The sequence below is a fragment of the Oncorhynchus mykiss genome, chromosome 10 (assembly GCF_013265735.2).
Source record: "Oncorhynchus mykiss isolate Arlee chromosome 10, USDA_OmykA_1.1, whole genome shotgun sequence".
NCBI classification, from domain to species: Eukaryota; Metazoa; Chordata; class Actinopteri; order Salmoniformes; family Salmonidae; genus Oncorhynchus; species Oncorhynchus mykiss.
The window spans coordinates 25,735,269-25,751,881 of record NC_048574.1 but is presented as its reverse complement, the minus strand read 5'-3'; the positions used below and the strand labels follow the sequence as shown (position 1 = coordinate 25,751,881).

The following is a 16,613-nucleotide window of genomic DNA, read 5'->3' as shown; positions in this document are numbered from 1 at the left end:
CTGCCTCTAACCCTATTACAGGGCTGAGTCACTGGCTTACTGGTGCTCTTTCATGCCGTCCCTAGGAGGGGTGCGTCACTTGAGTCACTGGCGTGATCTTCCTGTCTGGGGTGGCGCCCCCCCCTTGGGTTGTGCCGTGGCGGAGATCTTTGTGGGCTATACTTGGCCTTGTCCCAGGATGGTAAGTTGGTGGTTGAAGATGTTCCTCTAGTGGTGTGGGGGCTGTGCTTTGGCAAAGTGGGTGGGGTTATAACCTTCCTGTTTGGCCCTATCCGGGGTTATCATCGGATGGGGCCACAGTGTCTCCTGACCCCTCCTGTTTCAGCATACAGTATTTATGCTGCAATAGTTTGTGTCGGGGGGCTAGGGTCAGTTTGTTATATCTGGAGTACTTCTCCTGTCTTATCCGGTGCCCTGTGTGAATTTAAGTATGCTCTCTCTAATTCTCTCTTTCTCTCGGAGGAGGACCTGAGCCCTAGGACCATGCCTCAGGACTACCTGGCATGATGACTCCTTGCTGTCCCCAGTCCACCTGGCCGTGCTGCTGCTCCAGTTTCAACTGTTCTGCCTTCGGCTATGGAATCCTGACCTGTTCACCGGACGTGCTACCTGTCCCAGACCTGCTGTTTTCAACTCTCCAGAGACAGCAGGAGTGGTAAAGATACTCTTAATGATCGGCTATGAAAAGCCAACTGACATTTACTCCTGAGGTGCGTACTTGTTGCACCCTCGACAACTACTGTGATTATTATTATTATTTGACCATGCTGGTCATTTATGAACATTTGAACATCTTGGCCATGTTCTGTTATAATCTCCACCCGGCACAGCCAGAAGAGGACTGGCCACCCCTCATAGCCTGGTTCCTCTCTAGGTTTCTTCCTAGGTTTGGGCCTTTCTAGGGAAAAAGCCTGAGAAAAATCCAATCCGGAAGTGACTCATCTTTTGAAAGCTCTGCGTTCCAATGCGTCCCTATTGAGCAGTGAATGGGCTATCAACCAGATTACTTTTTCTCCGTATTCCCTACAAAAATAATATTTTGGGAAAAAATGAACATTGGCTATCTAACTGGGAGTCTCGTGAGTGAAAACATCTGAAGCTCATCAGTAAACGATTTAATTTGATTGCTTTTCTGATTTCCGTGACCAAGTTACCTGCTGCTAACTGGACAAAATGCTATGCTAGGCCTTCGATAAACTTAAACAAATGCTTGTCTAGCTTTGGCTATAAAGCATATTTTGAAAATCTGAGATGACAGGGTGATTAACAAAAGGCTAAGCAGTGTCTCAATATATTTTGGTTGTGATTTTCATGAAAAGGAATATTTTCTAGGAATATTTATGTCCGTTGCGTTATGCCCTCTACTTCTATTCGAGGTGAAAATGATGAATCAGACACCTTATCGATAGCAACAGCTCTTGGTCCTCCTGGAATCAGAAGTGTTTTTGACTCAATGGAGGAACGTAGTCAGATAAATGCTGATGAATGTCTTGCTGGAGCTGTGGATGCAACTGGCTCACCTCTGATGCTCACAGGCGATGTGTATTGGAAAAGATTTCTGAAAGTTCTTCGCCCAGCATACACCCCTCCAACCAGACATGCTTTATCTACTAATTTGCTGGATGCAGAATTCAACAGAGTTCAAGTGAAAGTCAAGCAAATCATAGAGAATCATCATCTCTGATGAGTGCCAAGTGTTTATAGGCAAGGAATAATTAACTACATCTCCACTCCTCAACCAGTATTCTACAACAGCACAGACAGAAGGGAAAACAGACACACCGGTCTCTACACTGCAGATGAGCTGAAGGCAGTCATCAATGACCGTGGACTACAGAAGGTATTTGCACTGGTGACAGACAATGCTGCAAACATGAAGGCTTCTGGGTCTAAAGTGGAGGAGTCCTACCCTCACATCACACCCATTGGCTGTTCTGTTCATGCACTGAATCTGCTCTGAAAGAACATCATGGCAATGAAAACAATGGATACACTCTACAAGAGAGCCAAGGAAAGGTATGGTATGTGAAGTGTCAAGTTATAGCAGCAATCTACCTCACCAAGCCAAGTGAGACGAATAAGAGCGCCACAATGAAGCTGCCAAGCAACACCCGCTGGGGGTAGTGTTGTCATCATGTTTGACAGTCTCCTGGAAGAGGAGTCTCTACAAGAAATGGCCATATCACAGTCTGCCGATATGGACAGCCCCATCAAGAGGATCCTCCTGGATGATGTACAATTGAAGTCGGAAGTTTACATACACCTTAGCCAAATACACTTAAACTCAGTTTTTCACAAGTCCTGACATTTAATCCTAGTAAAAATTCCCTGTCTTAGGTCAGTTAGGATCACCACTTTATTTTAAGAATGTGAGATGTCAGAATAATAGTAGAGAGAAATATTTATTTCAGCTTTTATTTCTTTCATCACATTCCCAGTGGGTCAGAACTGTACATACGCTGAATTAGTATTTGGTAGCATTGCCTTTAAATTGTTTAACTTGGGTCAAACGTTTTGGGTAGCCTTCCACAATAAGTTGGGTGAATTTTGGCCCATTCCTCCTGACAGAGCTGGTGCAACTGAGTCAGATTTGTAGGCCTCCATGCTCGGACACACTTTTTCCAGTTGTGCCCACACATTTTCTATAGGATTGAGGTCAAGGCTTTGTGATGGCCACTCCGATACCTTGACTTTGTTGTCCTTAAGCAATTTTGACAAAACTTTGGAAGTATGCCTGGGGTCATTGTCCATTTGGAAGACCCATTTGCGACCAAGCATCAAGACTGATGTCTTGAGATGTTTCTTCAATATATCTACTTAATTTCTCGTCATGATGCCATCTATTTTGTGAAGTGCACCAGTCCCTCCTGCAGCAAAGCACCCCCACAACATTATGCAGCCACAACCGTGCTTCACTTCATGTTTCATCAGACCAGAGGACATTTCTCCAAAAGGTACGATCTTTGTCCCCATGTGCAGTTGCAAACCGTAGTCTGGCTTTTTCTATAGTGGTTTTGGAGCAGTGGCTTCTTCCTTGCTGAGTGGCCTTTCAGGTTATGCCGAGATAGGACTCGTTTTACTGTGGATATAGATACTCTTGTACCTGTTTCCTCCAGCATCTTCACAAAGTCATTTGCTGTTGTTCTGGGGTTGATTTGCAGTTTTCTCACCAAAGTATGTTCATCTCTAGGAGACAGAACGCGTCTCCTTCCTGAGCGGTATGATGGCTGCGTGGTCCCATGGTGTTTATACTTGCGTATTATTGTTTGTACAGATGAACGTGGTACCTTCAGGCATTTGGAAATTGCTCCCAAGGACGATTTCTATTTCTGAGGTCTTGGCTGATTTCTTATGATTTTCCCATGATGTCAAGCAAAGAGGCACTGAGTTTGAAGGTAGGCCTTGAAATACATCCACAGGTACACCTCCAATTGATTCAAATTATGTCAATTAGCCTATCAGAAGCTTCTAAAGCCATGAGATTATTTTCTGGAATTTTCCAAGCTGTTTAAAGGCACAGTTAACTTAGTGTATGTAAACTTCTGACCTAATAGAATTGTGATACAGTGAATTATAAGTGAAATAATCTGTCTCTTGCCAAAACTATAGTTTGTGGACAAGAAATTTGTGGAGTGGTTTAAAAACTAGCTTTAATGACTCCAACCTAAGTGTATGTAAACTTCCAACTGTATTTTGGGAGAGAGTGGTAATCAGCCTGAAACTCCTGAAACCTATAGCAGTAGCCATTGCATGGATTGATGGAGACAATGCCATCCTGTCTGATAGTCAGACTCTGCTTGCAGATGTAAGACAAGAAATCTGTACTGTCCTGCCCACTTCACTGTTGCTCCAAGCAGAGGAAACTGCAGTTCTGAAATATATTCAAAAAGCGTGAAGACTTCTGCCTGAAGCAAATACAGCGTGTTGGACCCCAAGTATGCTGGCAAGAACATCCTGTCTGGTGCAGAGATCAACAAGGCCTATGGTGTCATCACTACCGTGTCTCGCAACCTTGGCCTGGATGAGAGCAAGGTTCTTGGCAGTCTGGCGAAGTACACTTCCAAGCAAGGGCTTTGGGATGAAGATGCAATATGGCAGTCGTGCCAACATATCTCATCAGCCACCTGGTGGAAGGGACATTGTGGATCTGAGGCTCTTTCCCCGGTTGCCTCAATCATCCTCAAAATCCTACCAACAGCAACCGATTCAGAGCGCAACTGTCTATTGGAAGGATTTCATTATTTGCAATTATGTTTACTTATGATAAGGTAAAAGGTTTATATTTCTGTCTCCATATGATATGGTAAATATATTCAATGCAAAAATCATCTACATTTAAATGGTATTAATATTCATATATTTACGTTAATTCCCATATTTTCCCGTTAATTCCCATGGAAAGTTCCACCTCTGAATATTCCACAAAATGTGCAACCCTAGCCGTGACCGAATCAAAATATGGATTTCTACCCTGGCCCGGCCTCCAAACGGTGCAGAAAAGGGTTGAGGGAAAGAGAGAGCGGGAGAGGGTGAGAGATAGCAAGAGCATAAGAAAGGGAGTAGGAGAGAGAACACCAGAGGGAGTCATGACTAACCAATAAGTTAGGGATCCATTAAGATGGTCTGGGGAGAGTAATACCATTTCCCCACTGAGCTGCCCTCCATTAACATGGGCCACGGCCACCAGACTAGTAACTGCCTGCCCATCTAGTTGTCAGTATGCCTCCTGTCACTCTGTCAGCATGCTGTGTGCAGTTACAGTAGCTACAGTGGTCCAGAGAGGTGAGTTGTCTCTCTACTGTAGAAGTATGGGCCAAAAAGTTAAGTTAGAGCTTGGAATTAGAATGATCTCCTTGTCACTGAAGTCAAATGATGACAACAGCGTTTGAGTGGGGCCCTAGCGGAACAGCCAGAAACAGAGTGGTAGCTACGTGAGGGGGGATATTTAGAACACCAGCCAGCAAGCCAGTCAGGAATGATTCATGTGCTGGAGCATGTTGCTAATTGATTTCTGGGCCCACATCTCAGATTGTCAGAGGCAGCTCGCTGCACAGAAATGAAAATGGAATTTTAAAGCGTCTGTTTTCTCCTTTACACATCAGCCGTCATCACATCACCCCTTCTTGGCAATGCTCGGCAAGCATGACAAATGAAAGGGACAAGGTTTTAAACACAACAGGTAAGCCTAGTAGACGTGCGGGGGAGTACCTGAGGCACAACTTAATTGTCTAGACAATTGCAACTTAAAAGCATTTCCTAGGTCTAAAAAACAGATATAGGTTTTGATGTACTGTAACCTATACCACTAAAGTGAAACACTAGTAGGGTATTTAGCTTGCAGTAATCATGAGTTAAAAGGTAATTGTATAGCGTAGAGTCTTCCCCCCAAACATGACATAGACTACTCTGCTAAATTGACTCCATTCCATCCGATACAAGTTTTCTACACATTGTGCAATGTTTAACCTCATCAATATTCACCACAACACACCTGCCTTCCAAAGGCCAGTCATTACTGCCTCCAATCAAGTAATAAGATAATCACTTCATAAAAGCTAAATAAGATAGCAACGAGCATGGGGAGAAACATAATTCAGCAGTTAGATAAGCTGAGCAAACTTTCTGCAGTTATTTTAGGACTTTTAGTGGAGAGAAACGAAGCTCACACTTGAAAATATTAACTGAACTCCCCAGCCCAATCTCCCGCCGTCTGCCTGCGGGCTCCCAAGCTGTGTGCCAGACTCAGCTATGTCAGTTATTTTCATTTGAGTTCCAACCTGCGATATATCTCGGCTTATAAATATAACCTGGAGTGAGTGGGAGGGACGGGTGCAGCAGGACAGGCTTTGACTTCTCCTCTGGGCAAATCTAGAACACTCGTATTCAAATAGAGTTTATGCCCTAGTACTATACTAGCACAAATGTTACAGCTTATACTGCAGTACCACTGAGGCTTTTGAAACAACACTACTGTGTTTAGACACATTGGAAACTGTTTAGAAATCACTTAGATTTTGACACGTTATTCATCAAGGCTAAAATGGCCAAATCGATATCAATTATCGATCCTTCATGTTTTTTGGCATATACAGTGGGCTCTGAAATTATTGACTACTTTGATAAAGATTGAGAAATATGACTATCAAATCAATTAAAATACTGAGCTATATTGTATACTCCAAAAATCTGGGAAAATATATTGTTTCATACTAATACAATTTCTCAAATAAAAATATAAAAAATGATTGACAAACCTGTTTTCAATACCTCACCTAGCAAGGATAACAGCACTGAGCCTTTTTCTAAAATGTTATACGAGTTGGAGAACAACATTGGGAGGGATCTTAGACCATTCCTCCATACAGAATTCTTCCATTTCCTTGATATTCACCACAATATTTTACAGTAGGTATGGGGTTCTTTTCTTTTCTGCTCATGCATTATAATTTTAATGCCAAACAGCTCTATTTTCATGTCATCTGACCAAAGCACCAGTTCCAATCCAAGTGGCAATGCTGTTTAGCCAACTCCAGGCGTTTACATTTGTTGGTTGACATACGCATCAAAATGAGAATCCATGAACAGAAAATGACCCCATAAAATATGGTGCTGGATCTTTGTTGTGATGGGGCTATTTTGTTCCACTACTCCTGGGGCTCTAGTTAAGGTCTACAGTATCATAAACTTTACCCAGTGCCAGGATATTTTAGCCAAAAATCTGATTGCCTCTGCTAGGAGGCTAAGTGGATCTTCCAGCAAGACAATGACCCCAAGCACACATCAAAATCCACAAAGAAATAGTTATATTTGCCTCGAAATTTCACAATAGCCATCTCAGTCTCCAGACTTGAACCCCATTGAAAACATGTGGTATGAATTGAAGAGGGCAGTCCATAAACACAGACAAAAATACAGTGCCTTCAGAAAGTATTCAGAGCCCTCGACTTTTTCCACATTTTGTTACGTTACAGCCTTATTCTAAAATTGATGAAATATTTTTTTTACTCCGCAATCTATACACAATACCACATAATGACAGAGCAAAAACAGGTCTTGAAATTTTTGCAAATGTATTAAATAAAAAATAAAAAAACGTGTTTACAGAAGTATTCAGCCCCTTTGATATGAGACTCGAAATTGAGCTCAGGTGCATTGATCATCCTTGAGATGTTTCTACAACTTGATTGGAGTCCACCAGTGGTAAATTCAATTGATTGGACATGATTTGGAAAGGTACACACCTGCCTATATAAGGTCCCACAGTTGACAGAGCATGTTAGAGCAAAAACCAAGCCATGAGGTGAAGGAATTGTCCGTAGAGCAGGGTACCAAAAAATGTCTGCAGTGAAGGTCCCCAAGAACACAGTGGCCTCCATCATTCCTTAATGGAAGATGTTTGGAAACACCAAGACTCTTCCTAGAGCTGGCTGGCCGCCCGGCCAAACTGAGCAATCGGAGAAGGGCCTTGGTCAGGGAGATTCCTCTGTGGCGATGGGAGAACCTTCCAGAAGGATAACCATCTCTGCAGCACTCCACCAATCAGGCCTTTATGGTAGTGGCCAGACAGAAGCCATTCCTCAGTAAAAGGCACATGACAGCCCGCTTGGAGTTTGCCAAAAAGGCACCTAAAGACCATAACCATGAGAAACAAGATTCTGTGGTCTGATGGAAATCGAGATTGAACTCGTTGGCCTAAATGCAAATACGTCACGTCTGCAAGAAACCTGGCACCATCCCTTCGGTGTCACAATCTGAAATTAGGCAAACTATTACAATTTTAGCAAGCAGGAAATTAGGGAGCAATATCTGCACATTGCACCTTTCATCAAAATCTATTTTTTCTAAGCAATTGTATTAGTATAAAATAATTTCCTACTTTTTTTTTTTTAAACAAACAATATAGCTTAGTATTTTTGTTATTTATTTTATAGTCATTTTTATCAAGGGTGTCAATCATTTCAGACCCCACTGTATAAGCCCAATACAAGGCCCATAAAGACCACCTAGAGGCTGATAACTATTAAATCCCCCTATCTGAGGGGTTATTGAATTTAATGTGCAGAGCACATTTTGAAGCTTATTGAACGCTTGGCCTTGCTATCGCTTTCATCTGGTTTCCATTGATATCGTACAGCTACAACAGCTGCTTCAAGTCATTCCAGAACCCCATCTGGCCCATGCCTCTCCTCAATCACTGAGGTAATAACCTCCGGGCTGGCAGGCGGGCGTGTGTGTGAGAATGTGTGCGTCTATGAGTTTGTATGCGTCTTTGAATGTGTGTGGATTTGTGTCTGTGCGTATGTGTGAGTGAGTGTGCACGTGTCACAGCTGTGACATTTATTTTCCATACCTGCTGGGTGCAGAGTGGGGAGATTAAGTTAAAGCCTTTAACTGGCTCCATTGACAGTGATACATCTAAACATCCAACCAGGTTGAGGTACCTTAAGGGACCTTGCAGCAGTTACAATTCAGGAAAACATTAAGTCATGCATGTTATTATTATGCGGTTCGTACTTCATTTTCAATACTTGTATTTATTTATTTGTGCAGTCTGTTAGCAGCATGTATCTCCTGTACCTATCTGCAGATAACCATTAGGATAAAACGCTCTCTCTGCACCCTGAAGCTGCTCTATGGGCTAGTGGAGCTACTGTTTTACGATGTGACTGCACTACAGCAGGGTTCTACACTGCCATTTTTTATAAGGAGCACACAAAGAAATGGAAGAGCCCAATGGAAGAAAAAAATATTCAAGGTATTAATGATTGTACCATTATCTGTGGTTACCAGGTTGTTAGCTTGCGAGTAGTTTTAGAAAGGCCCGCAACATGGTTTATGAATGTAAAATGCAGTATTGCAAATCTGCGAAAGAAAATAATGTTTTCTCTGTAGTAATGATGCAAGCATAATGGTCACCAATCAGCTTATTCTCTATGGCACAGCGAAGTCATAATTACAACTATTATTATCCGGGTGAATTGTTTCTGGTCGCAGTGTAGTGTACTGTCTTACCCTGTGTTTTTTCTGCCTGCTTTTTCTGCTCAACGTTGTGTGTTTTTGACTGATCTTTACAGCTGTGCTGCAGTCTTAACCTGTGAGTTTGTTTAACTTGACAGATGTACTACAGTCTTACCCTGTGTTTCTCTTTGACTTTACGTCTGTGCTCCAGCTTGTCAAACTCCAGGTCCTCTCGGCGCAGCCTCTCTCTGGCCTCCTCCACATTAATGCCAGTTGTGCCATCATCCTCCTCCCCCTCTGTGGCTGGCACAGCCGTCCTCTGGAGTGGTGGCCACTGCTGCACCATCTGGAGAGAGGGGCATTGATCATCACACAGTTAAATTACAACACTGCAACTTTGCCATCTAATTTTCAGCTGGATGGGAATCAACACATGCACACACACAAACACGTTTACCCACACACAAATGCGAGTACACACACACACACACACACACACTATTTAGTGTCCTTAATTGAATTTTCAGCTGGCTGAGCATCAATACACAAAACATCACGTGCCATCTAATTTTCTCTGAGTGAAAAGGCTGTTAGTGAGGTAAACAAACTGGTTTTGACAATAAGTGGTCTTCTCATTTAGCTTAGCCTGAAGCCACCAAAACGAGTTATTATTGGATCTGACTCAAAAGAAAAATTTGTTGTCAGGAAGAAACATTTTTGTACAGACCTGTCCCTCTTCCGTGAAGACTCATTTGGTGTTGACTTGGAAGTTTCTCTTCAGAACTTTCTTGGCCTCTTTGAACTTTGTCTCTTTTTCAGTATTCTTCATGGTGTTGCTGTCGCTTTTCTGTGATGAGAGGGGAAATGATCAGAACACTGCATATATGTACATATCAACCTAACACAATTTCACTGCCAATGTAACACCTCATAACATTGATCATGTTGAAACAGTCTGTCCCTGCAGATCTCGGCTAGAGGTAGCTAGACAGTAGGTCAGCAGACTGGAGACTCAGGAATGCTGACAAAGACAAATTCACAGAGAACCACCAATACGGTCCACTCATTGATTGCTTCTGCAAATTAACTGTGCAACACAATGCAATTCCCAGCCCCTGACAGAGGGAGGTTTTGCCATTTATTTTGGTAGTAAAGAATAGAATTATCAAATTGTGTCAAAACTATTTACTTACAGGGCAGCTGGCCTGTCCTCTGAGGTAGAAATCAAGACTAAGGTCAGTGGTACACTATAGTTAAAATAAAACCTCTACATTCTGGAACATTGATTCAAGAAATGTATGAATTTTCCATTGCTCCTCTAATTAGGATCTGGGCCAAATCCAACCTGCAGGCTTTACAGTGCTGCAACATCAAACAACATTCCAATGTTTGCCCAGATAACAGATCATCTCTGGTTAAGCAGTTGACAAGGACACTAGACATAACATAAATTAAGGGAATCTTTCACTCCTGAATTGCTGTTCCGCAACAGTGATTATTCCCTAGGGATTATTCAGTGCAAACAACCCATTTTGTTGTTGTAGTCAAAGCAGAGGGTAAACCAACTTTCCTTGGCACATTCCAGCATATATTCTCTCGTATCCAGAGTGATAGAGAGAGCGCTCTTGCCTAGGGTGTTAATAAAACAAGCCCTTGGAATATGACTTAAGTTTAACGAGCAGTAGACTGCTGAGTCGGCACTTGGAAGGAGGCATAATATTAGTGACGAGACAAAAAGTATATATAGTTACATATGGGGATATTGTTTTTGACGATTTATCAGATCGACAATATCTCTATATTTTTGAGCTAGTTGGCTAGTTACCTGCACCAAAAGGCCAGTATGTTTCTTTCCTAGCTTGTTCTCCATCTTTTTAAATAGGGAGCCAATTTGTTTTCAGCTCTTTGTTTTCTCATGACTCTCTTTTCCCCCTGCAGCAGACATATGGTGAACAATATGTTCGGAACATCGAATCGAATAAAATCACATTATCGGCACTTAACTATCTTGATAATATTGTATCGTGGGGTACTTGGCAATTCCCAGCCCTAATAAATACTGCATGCCTGATTATGTTTTCACATCAGAATGACCCACTACACAATTTATGTCGGTGTGCTCGCTCAACCATATATTGACGTATTTGGTCTCAATTGGCAAGGTTGTGCATTTTATGGTTTAATAACTGAAGTCATCCCTCCCTTGGGGACATTGATCACCATCTTCAATTAGAAATAACCGATGTGAGCATTTGATAGAGAGAAAAATGTGATTCAAAAGGATGTGGCATAAATATGAAATAATGGCCATCATACTGGGAATGTTGTCATACTGAAAGATATTCAATTTCACCCCAAACCAAGAAATAATTGTTAATTCTCTCACTATACATGTATTAAAGGTAATCTCAAAAAAATTGAGAGAAAAACTTCCATTGCATTTCGATACAGTTTGTTCTGCTGACAAACATAGACTCAGCCAATAGAAGTTAGTGCCATACATTTTGAGAGCCCTATTCAAAGCCACAGCAACCAGTCGGAATACATTAAGGAACAAAATTAACTGCTCTGCACAACAATGGACACTAGCAGGCTACCGGAGCAATACAAGAATGTGAGGCAGGGGCAAGGACGTCTCTGTGTGTGTGTGTGGGGGGGGGGCATTTGATTAATTCCGTCAGCAAATGAAACAACCTGTGGCAAAACTCACTTCATAAACCTAGTGAGGTGAGCACATAATTAGTGATACATGACAACAACAGCTCCGCTCTGTCCCAACTCTCTTGTCAAAACGAATCAGTAAATGTTACTCCCCCTCCTGCCCCAGTTTCTATCTCCCCACTGAGAATCTAAATTGGGAGGTGGAGTTAGGAATTACCTAGCCCACCCTGTTTTAATAAGCTCTTTCCCACTGGAGGCGCAGGCTCGCCGCTATTCTCAATGAGTCAATTCAATCTCTTTGGGTGTGAAGTTATTGCACTGCATTTCTATGGCAAAATTATGGGCCCTGTCGAAAAGAGGAAAAACCAATTTGATTAGAAATCCAATATCAGCGGTTTCCACAAAGGGGCATGGCTTTCTGTATGCATTTGAAAAGATAAGGAGATAGGAGCCACAAAGTCAAATCTTACCCCCCTTCTTTATTTCATCAGCTTAGGAAAAAAAGGACTGTGAGAAATGTTTGATCCCGATTTAAGGCCACGTGCTCTACTTCACCTTTGGAGTAAGCAAAAGCCCAGTATTCCAGTGCATGTTGCTCTTTTCTTGCGAGTTCAAATGTTCTCAAGGTTTGGTACCTGGCAGGTTGGCTTTTTGAATGGGAGGGACATTGAAACAAATTCTTATAGTTAAGATATCGTTATAAGCATTTTTTAAATGTATTTAGCACTTTTAGTTAGGCAAGGACAGCAAACAAACTTCAATATGGATTCAGGTTAAAACAAGAATGTACTCATAATGAAATGTGATGATTAGACACATCATAGTAGAGGGTAAGTAAAATCTTGGAGGTGATTTATTGCTTGTTCCATCACTAGACAGTTGTGCGTTGAGGAGCATTCCTCAACACCGGTGCTGACATTCATGCCGGTCCTGAAATGAATGGCTGAGGGACAATTAATGGATTAGAGTGAGAATCAGATGCTCAGTCAATCAATGAAACAATCAATCCTTCAATAAATGGGCCAGACCAAACACAACTGTCAATAGGGGGGAATGGGGGAGTCAACACATCCTCAGAGGACTTAGCATTATGCAAAAGGTGAGTCTTTATGGTCAGAGTTTGAGCATTCTTTCTTTTCGCTCTTAATAATTATAACGTAAAGAAGAGGAAGAGAGAAATTAACTAACTCGACTGAGAAGAAAAGTCCTGAGGCTCAGTGTCAAACTGTTTCATCACATTAGCTAAATGCCAGATTGACAGTAATAATTCTCTAAAGCACTTGCTTGGGAAACAAAACAGAGCATACACCAGGCATTTAAAGCAAATACTTATTAAGTTACATCAACAACTCTATAACTTTTGAAAAAACACCAATAGACTGAAAAAAGAGAAGAGAGAACCCCAGATGGTAGCGTAACAATGTACCCGTCTGGAATTAACTCAGTCTTTAAAACATTTGATCACAAACGGTATCAATCGGAAAACAAAAGTTAAAAGGAGAATAGAAACAATTTCCTAAGGCCATTTTACCAATAGTAAGTGAACCAGAGAAAATTAATATGGATAGAAACATGTGGAAATTGCAAGATTATGTTATAATGCTTGTATTGTATTATAATGGTTGTTTTATTCGACAGAATAGAGTATTCTGTTAACTATTGTGTGTGTGTTTTACTAAGGAGGGCCTTTATGAGATAGCACTGACGGAGGAGATTTACGATGTCTTTAGGTGATAAAACCTAAAGAGCATTCCAGATAACATGAGGTAATATTTTTGTGCTATACCGTACCAGGGTGAGACGGTTCCAGTTTGGAGTAGGAGGACCAGACACTGGTCTTTACAATGAAAACTGTTGACACAACAGTTGCTGTCTGCTATGTATTATAGATACCTTTCATACAAATCTTAACCTTGTGACCATTCTATGTATCTGTTGTTCGTCGTGTAGGTTGCGAGGGGTGTATCTTGGCTATAAAAGATCTTTGTACTTTTGTGTTGTCACTTTCAATGGATCATTAGAAATGGCACATCATTGAAAGTCATTGCTATTGCAAAGCTCTTATTATTAAAGATGTAGTTTGACTGGTGTGTTAACTTTGTCTCTCTCCTCATTTTGTAATACAGAAATTAACCACCACAAACATTACCCCAGGTAAACAATAATCATGTTTTACCGTATACCGGGGTATTTTGAAATCTAAGATGTCAAACAAATTATATCCAGCTCAGGGCTCCAGACATGCATTTGGTTTGCTAATTTGATAGCAAAGTGGACAGATGTCAAGATCAAGCTTCTTGGTTACAGCCTAAATTGTTTGGTGAAATCCCCCAAAATATTAAATATAAATTATTTTGAATTAGCGCCCCTTGTGTGCACTTCCATACAGTATACCACAATATGGTATCAAATCTAATCAAATGTTATTGGTCACATACACATGATAAGCAGATATTAATGCGAGTGTAGTGAAATGCTTGTGCTTCTAGTTCCGACAGTGTAGGAATATCTAACAAATAATCTAACAATTCCCCAACAACTACCTAATAAAAACAAATCTAAAGGGGTGAATGAGAATATGTACATATAAGTATATGGATGAGCGATGGCCGAGCGGCATAGGCAAGGTGCAATAGATTATCTGTCTTAGAAGTAAATATTTACATGTGTCTGTTAGCATTTACCTATCATCTGCTATGGGGATTCCTTAGTACTTGTTAGCATTTACCTATCATCTGCTATGGGGATTTCTTAGTACTTGTTAGCATTTACCTATCATCTGCTATGGGGATTCCTTAGTACTTGTTAGCATTCTGGTAATTTACGTCTTTGGGGCTTATTTTTTCATTTGAAAATATTTTTCCACGAATTGTGTGCACTACCGGTAATCACATACAGTGCCTTGCGAAAGTATTCGGCCCCCTTGAACTTTGCAACCTTTTGCCACATTTCAGGCTTCAAACATAAAGATATAAAACTGTATTTTTTTGTGAAGAATCAACAACAAGTGGGACACAATCATGAAGTGGAACGACATTTATTGCATATTTCAAACTTTTTTAACAATCAAAAACTGAAAAATTGGGCGTGCAAAATTATTCAGCCCCCTTAAGTTAATACTTTGTAGCGCCACCTTTTGCTGCGATTACAGCTGTAAGTCGCTTGGGGTATGTCTCTATCAGTTTTGCACATCAAGAGACTGAATTTTTTTCCCATTCCTCCTTGCAAAACAGCTCGAGCTCAGTGAGGTTGGATGGAGAGCATTTGTGAACAGCAGTTTTCAGTTCTTTCCACAGATTCTCGATTGGATTCAGGTCTGGACTTTGACTTGGCCATTCTAACACCTGGATATGTTTATTTTTGAACCATTCCATTGTAGATGTTGCTTTATGTTTTGGATCATTGTCTTGTTGGAAGACAAATCTCCGTCCCAGTCTCAGGTCTTTTGCAGACTCCATCAGGTTTTCTTCCAGGATGGTCCTGTATTTGGCTCCATCCATCTTCCCATCAATTTTAACCATCTTCCCTGTCCCTGCTGAAGAAAAGCAGGCCCAAACCATGATGCTTCCACCACCATGTTTGACAGCGGGGATGGTGTGTTCAGCTGTGTTGCTTTTATGCCAAACATAACGTTTTGCATTGTTGCCAAAAAGTTCAATTTTGGTTTCATCTGACCAGAGCACCTTCTTCCACATGTTTGGTGTGTCTCCCAGGTGGCTTGTGGCAAACTTTAAATGACACTTTTTATGGATATCTTTAAGAAATGGCTTTCTTCTTGCCACTCTTCCATAAAGGCCAGATTTGTGCAATATACGACTGATTGTTGTCCTATGGACAGAGTCTCCCACCTCAGCTGTAGATCTCTGCAGTTCATCCAGAGTGATCGTGGGCCTCTTGGCTGCATCTCTGATCAGTCTTCTCCTTGTATGAGCTGAAAGTTTAGAGGGACGGCCAGGTCTTGGTAGATTTGCAGTGGTCTGATACTCCTTCCATTTCAATATTATCGCTTGCACAGTGCTCCTTGGGATGTTTAAAGCTTGGGAAATATTTTTGTATCCAAATCCGGCTTTAAACTTCTTCACAACAGTATCTCGGACCTGCCTGGTGTGTTCCTTGTTCTTCATGATGCTCTCTGCGCTTTTAACGGACCTCTGAGACTATCACAGTGCAGGTGCATTTATATGGAAACTTGATTACACACAGGTGGATTGTATTTATCATCATTAGTCATTTAGGTCAACATTGGATCATTCAGAGATCCTCACTGAACTTCTGGAGAGAGTTTGCTGCACTGAAAGTAAAGGGGCTGAATAATTTTGCACGCCCAATTTTTCAGTTTTTGATTTGTTAAAAAAGTTTGAAATATCCAATAAATGTCGTTCCACTTCATGATTGTGTCCCACTTGTTGTTGATTCTTCACAAAAAAATACAGTTTTATATCTTTATGTTTGAAGCCTGAAATGTGGCAAAAGGTCGCAAAGTTCAAGGGGGCCGAATACTTTCGCAAGGCACTGTATTAGCCAAGATGGCACAGGCACAGTATGAAGCAGTGGAGGACCATCCTACTCTGTGAATTTCATAAAAATAGTGAAACATTAAAAAAGTTATTATTTTTAGATAAAACATATTCACATTTTACCAAATAATTTATTAAAACACTTTTGCAATTAAGGTCTACAGTAGCCTCAACAGCACTGTAGGGTAACACCATGGTTTAGCCGGAGGACAGCTAGCTTCCGTCGTCCTTTGGGAATATTGGTTCTCACCCCCTTCCATAGACATACACATTAATTATGACAACTTCCAGAGGACATCCTCCACCTTATCGGAGCTCTTGCAGCACGAACTGACATGTTGTCCACCCAATCAAAGGATCAGATATTGAATCTAGTAGTGAAAGCAAAAGCTACAGTTAGGTAACACTGCAGTGCATAAAATGTGGTGTGTTAAACTATTGTCTTTCTCACCGAGTTAACAGTTTTGAACAAGTTAA

The 16,613-nt window shown here is 41.2% G+C and overlaps 1 pseudogene; it reads right to left on the bottom strand.

Moving 5' to 3' along the window:
• The window catches only part of LOC110534872, a 106,023-nt pseudogene that overhangs the window by 42,810 nt on the left and 46,600 nt on the right, over positions 1–16,613 (bottom strand).